Source organism: Bos grunniens, chromosome 13, assembly GCF_055505025.1.
Source record: "Bos grunniens cultivar Pamir isolate PY7600 chromosome 13, Bosgru_T2T1.0, whole genome shotgun sequence".
In the NCBI taxonomy this organism is placed as follows: Eukaryota; Metazoa; Chordata; class Mammalia; order Artiodactyla; family Bovidae; genus Bos; species Bos grunniens.
The window spans coordinates 23,358,404-23,364,403 of record NC_141177.1 but is presented as its reverse complement, the minus strand read 5'-3'; positions in this window follow the sequence as shown (position 1 = coordinate 23,364,403).

The window sequence follows — 6,000 nt, the reverse complement described above, 5'->3', positions numbered from 1 at the left end:
TTGATTCCAGCTTGCGCTTCATCCAGCCCAGTGTTTCTCATGATATACTCTGCATATAAGTTAAATAAGCAGGGTGACAATATACAGCCTTGATGTACTCCTTTCTCTATTTGGAACGAGTCTGTTGTTCCATGTCCAGTTCTAATTTGCTTCCTAACCTGCATACAGATTTCTCATGAGGCAGGTCAGGTGGTCTATTATTCCCATCTCTTTAAGAATAGCTGGTAACTCAGCCGGTAAAGAATCCGCCTGCAGTGCAGGAGACCTGGGTTCAATTCCTGGGTGAATTGATCCCCTGGGGAAGAGATAGGCTACCCACTCCAGTATTCTTGGGCTTCCCTGGTGGCTCAGACTGTAAAAAATCTGTTCGCCATGTGGAAGACCTGGATTTGATCCCTGGGTTGGGAGGATCCCCTGGAGAAGGGCATGGCAACCCACTCCTGTATTCTTGCCTGTAGAATCCCCATGGACAGAGGAGCCTGGTGGGCTACAGTCCATGGGGTCACAAAGTGTCACACATGATTGAGTGACTAAGAACAACACAGCACAGTATCTCATTGTGGCTTTCATTTGCGTTTCACTGATGATTGATAATATTGAGTGTCTTTTCATGTGCTTATTTGCCATCAATATCTACATTTTGGTGAAGTATCTTTCTAAATCTTTTGCCCATTTTTATTGGATTATTTGTTTTCTCATTATTGAATTTTGCAAGCTCTTTTTTTTATTGAGTTGGCCAAAAAGTTCTTTTGGGTTTTTCCATATGATGTTGAGGAAAAATCCAAACAAACTTTTTGGCCAGTCCAATATATTCCAGATAACAAGTTTTTTTTATCAGATATAGTTTTTGCAAATATTTTCTCCCAATCTGTGGATTGTATTTTCACTTTATTAACAGTGTCATTAGAAAAAAAGAAGTTTCTAATTTAGATTAAGTCAAACATAATTTTTTTTTTCTTTTCTGACTCATGCTTTTAGTGTCTTGTTGAAAAAATGTTTGTCTAACCCCAGTTGACAAAGATTTTCTCCTACTTTTTATCTGGATATTTTAGGAGATCCAGACCGCCGTGCGCTTGCTGCTACCTGGGGAGCTGGCCAAGCACGCCGTGCCTGAGGGCACTAAGGCTGTCACCAAGTATACCAGCTCCAAGTAAATATGATATGCCTAGCTGCTGTTAACGGAGAAGACAATGGCACCCCACTCCAGTACTCTTGCCTGGAAAATCCAATGGACAGAGGGCCTGGTGGGCTGTAGTCCATGGGGTCGCTAAGAGTCGGATACGACTGAGCGACTTCCCTTTCACCTTTGACATTTAGATCTATGACCCATTTCAAGTTAATTCTTGTATATGGTGTGAGGTTAATTCTTGTGTATGCTTTGTAGGTTAAAATAATTTTATTTTACACATTGATGAAGAATGCAATTTCACTTCTAGAAAAATATCCTACTCATACCTTCCCACAAATGTATAAATTAGATACTCAGTGCAGTTGCAACCTAGATTGAAAATGGAAAATATTGGAAACCACTTAAGTGCCCATCACTTGAAGACTGGTTGAGTACATGTTGACACATCCATGCAGTGACAAAACTATGCAGACACAGAGCTGGCATCAGCCAGCTCTGCACAGGGATTGTGCACTGTTGGGATCCATTCTACTTTGTCAATGTCTGTACCGAATATATTTTGACTATCACCTTGGTCAGGCATCAAAAGGAAGGAGATACTCTTCGTGGAACATATAGAAAGATGTGTAAAGGGAGTTTTAGACAACAAAAGGATGGTGCAGAATAGTGTGTGGAGTCTGCCATCACTGGGTAAAAAAATTCCTGTGTATTTCCTTACAAGTGCATAAACATCTCTGGGCAGATTCACAAGAAATTGGTGACAGGGTTGCCTCAGGAAGGAGGGTCTGGGTGTTTGGAGGACGGGGTGGGAAAGAAATTCACTTTTCACTATGTCCCTTTCTTTTTTTACCTTCAAGATCTTGTACTATGGATATGAATTATACATTCAGAAAATGAAAGCCAAACACAAAGTCCCTACTTTTCCAGTGGCGGGTAGCCTGGAAGATTCTGCCCCTGGTGCACAGGCCCCCACACTTGGGAAACACTCTCATGCTGCTCCTCAAGCTTCCCGGCGCACGACGGCCCTGCCAGGCCAGAGAGAAGGAGAATGCTCATTGCGGGACAATGTCTGCTTCTCCGAGGGGGAAACTAGGCTCTAGGCAGGACCAACATTCCTGAGGCCACCTTGCCCAAACCAAGGTACGCTCTTGGGTATCTACCAGGACCAGCGGGGCTGAGAGCCAGGGAGGAGGTCTGCAGTCTGGCCCCGAAGGGACCCAGACAAAGTCAAGTAAGGTACCGCTCAGAGCCGAGCCCATCTGGAAGCCATCGCCACCCCCATCCAGGGCTGCAGAGGAGGGTGGGCAGGGCCCGGACTCTGTGCATCTGTTCTTCATCAAGGCTTGTGCTCTGAACTGGGCTCCAGCCCTAGAAATCCCATTTCCCAGCTGGACCAGGCCACCCTCACACCAGCCACCCTCCTCACTAGGACCTGCACAAAGGGAACAGCAGGCGGTGGCTTTCCAGTTCCAGACTGCACATTCCTTTACTTCTCAGAGCTTTGGGTTCCTGTCATTGTAAGGATTAAACAAGCCAGTTCATACACAGATCCCAGCACACCAGCATTCAACACACGGCTGTTGTTCAATGGCTCAGTGGTGTCCGACTCTTTGCAACCCCATTGAATGCAGCACACCATGCTTCCCTGTCCTTCACCATCTCCCAGAGTTTGCTCAAGCTCATGTCTATTGAGTCAGGGATGCCATCCAGCCATATCATCCCCTGTCACCCCCTTCTCCTCCTGCCCTCAATCTTCCCCAGCATCAGGGTCTTTTCCAGTGAGTCGGTTCTTTTTATCAAGTGGCCAAAGTATTGGAGCTTCAGCTTCAGCATCAGTCCTCCCAATGAATATTCAGTGTTGATTTCCTTTAGGGTTGACTGGTTGGATCTCCTTGCAGTCCACGGGACTCTCGAGCTCTCCACACTGTTCCTGTCTCTGATACCCCTCCACATTTCATTCCTGTACTCTAGGGGCTCAAAGGTCAACAGCTAACATGCCCAGCGTTGTTGTAAGCACCGAGTATGTACTGACTCCTCACAACAACCATCAGAGCTGGATGCTCCTACTAACTTGGCTTTTCTGATGACCCAGCTGAAGCTCAGAGATGTTGAATAATTTTTCCAAAGGCACCCAGCCAGCAAGGGTCAGCCAGGATTCGAACCCCAGGCCTCTGGGCTCCAGAACCTCTACTCCAAAGTGCTCCCCACACCACTTCTGCAGACCCAAACCTCTTCCCCACTGACCTCTGATTCCTGTGGGTGCCTGTGACAGTGTCCCCTGAGATGGTGATGAACACTGGTCTCAAGCTGTGATGGCTGACTGAGAGACGAGCATCAACACACAGCAGGGAGAGGATGCTGGAACTCCAGTCACCTTGAAGCCAGCAAGCAAACCAGAGAGGCAGGGAGGCTGGGGCCTGCCAGGGTGGAGGGGTGGGAGCCACAGGCACCCACTGGGGGAGGGAGTATGCTAGTCTAGAGCAGCCTGCTGAGGAGCCGGGCCTTGATGGTACCCTGGCACGTAAGGAGCATGTCAGCCTCGGGTCCAGGGATCAGCCTTCGAGAAACTGGTGCCCATGTGGATGAAGAAGCACAAATGTGGGCTGACCCTACACCCTGTCACAAATGGAAGGTGTTGGACTGCAGCTCAGGGGTCTGCCTGGGACACTGGCCCCACGGACCGAGGCCCAGCCAGACCGTGGTGAACTATGTGAGGATGGAAAAGCCTGACGCAGGGGCCCTGCACTGCGAGGACACCATGCCCACTCCTCTGTGTGGCGGTCAAAGGGGCTGCAGGGCCGTGGGTGGGTGGAGGGGGCTGGTCTGTGTGCACAGAGGGGATGGTGAAGGGGGCGGAAGGGTGTGCAAGTGGACAGAGGGACATGGTTTTAACTCTTATACCCTTCCAGAATGTCCTTCACTGAATCATCATCTCTCAGAGAGAGAGCAGCAGGCAGCACTGACCCTAACACATATGGAGCTCAGTTGAAATGGGCGGAGGTGTTCTGAGCCCTTGGCAGCCCCTTCCTACACTGTGGCTCCAAGTACCTGACTGAGAGCTGGATGGATGGAGGTGACAAGACGGTCAAGAGGAGGGGACAGCGGGAGTCTGAGAACTGAAGTCTTAGGGAGGATTTATCATTGCTTGCAAGGGCTAGGCAAGGTTCTAAGCAAGAAATCTTACATTATCATCCCCATTCTGCAGATGGAGAAACTGAGGCTTGGGGGGTGACCCATGGGCTGCCCACCTCACCTTCCACTCAGGACTCCTCAGCTCACAGCCCTCTACTCAGAACTCTGCTCACAGACCTCCCGCCCAGCCTGAGCACTGGGCCAGGAGTCCGAAGCCCAGCTCATGACCCACTCTGGCCTCTGCTCCCTTGTCTATCAGCCCCTTCCAGTGCTGGGTGAGGGCAGCCAGAAGCCAGTGGCTGCTTAGCCAAGAAGGCTGGGAGCCATTAGACCCTAGCCTTATTTTTTGGACAGAAGTGCCTTCTGCATTTTAATCAAGCAGGGCATCAAGAGACCAGTCCAAGTTTCTGCTCTCCAGTGGGACTGAGGCAGGACTTAGGGTAGAGAAGGAGCATCCGCTCAGGAAAGGGGATGGAAGGGTGGGCAGAGAAGCCCAAAGAATGTGAAGCACCTGGTCCACTGGGCCGAGACCAGTCCTCCTGGAGGCAGAACTGGGCTTCACTTCCTCCCTACTCATCCTTGCTCCCTCCAGGCTCTCAAAAATTTTAGGCTTCAGGGCTGATTTGTGTTCCTGACTGCTCCTCAAGTTGGAAGCAATCTTGGGTCCCAGCAGAAGGGAGCTGGGCAAGGCTGGAGCAGGAAGGAAGGGGCTGGGTCCATTTCATGAGAGGAGGTCAAGCCCCTTTCCCCACCCCAACTCCACGCAGGGCATCCGTGAGGTAGGTAAGCGCTGTTCCTTGACACTGGCTGAGAGGAGGAGGCACAGGCAACAGCTGGGTCAGTCTGAAAGCTGGAAGGGGCCTCAGAAAGAGCCCGCATTAATGGTTACAGCAACAATAACAATAGCAATAGAATGGTCAGATGACACTAACTCCTAGCAGTTACTGAGTGCCAGTCACCATACATTTAATCCTCACCATAACCCCAGGGACTTGGCCATCCCCAGTGCACAGATGAGGAGACTGAGGCACCGGGGGTTAAATAACTCACCCAAGAACAGACAGCCAGGAAAGAGTAGAGCCAGACCAGCCCCCTCTTCAAACAGAAGAGAGAAGGGAGGCCCAGAGACAGGCAGAGACCAGCCCCAGGTCACACAGTTAGAGGCAGAGCAGGGGCTATGAGAGCCGGACTTTCAGGGCTGTCTGAAAGTCAGAGGATATAATAGGATGGGTTCAGGATGGTCACAGCCTGGTCCTGAGAGCAGACAGGACACTGTGAACATGGTGTTTGATGCAGTCCTTAAGGCTTGTGCTTTACTCCCAGGGAGACCCCCTATCTGGACAGTTCCCCTGAATTATCCTCCCTCCACCTCCCCAATGAAATGTCTGGAGGATAAATGAGCTGATATCTCCCTCCATGTTCCAGGAAATGATGGAGGGAAACTTGGGCCATTAGCAGGTGTCTATCGTCTCCATGGATCTTGGGGTGTAGGGAGGGCAGCCACCATCTCCCTCCTCTGCTGACAGCCCTCCGCTTGCCCACAGAGGAACCATTCCTGCCCACTATCAGCCTGTGTGGTGAAGGCAGCCGCCAGGGCAGTCAGCTGGCATATTCTTTCCCTGCGGGCCTCCACAGTCAGTCCAGCAGTGGGACAGGACCCCGTCGGAGCCAGTGTGATGCCTTCCCAGAGATCTCACAAGGATTGGACAGAGAGGTACAACAGTCAAGAATGCTTTCCG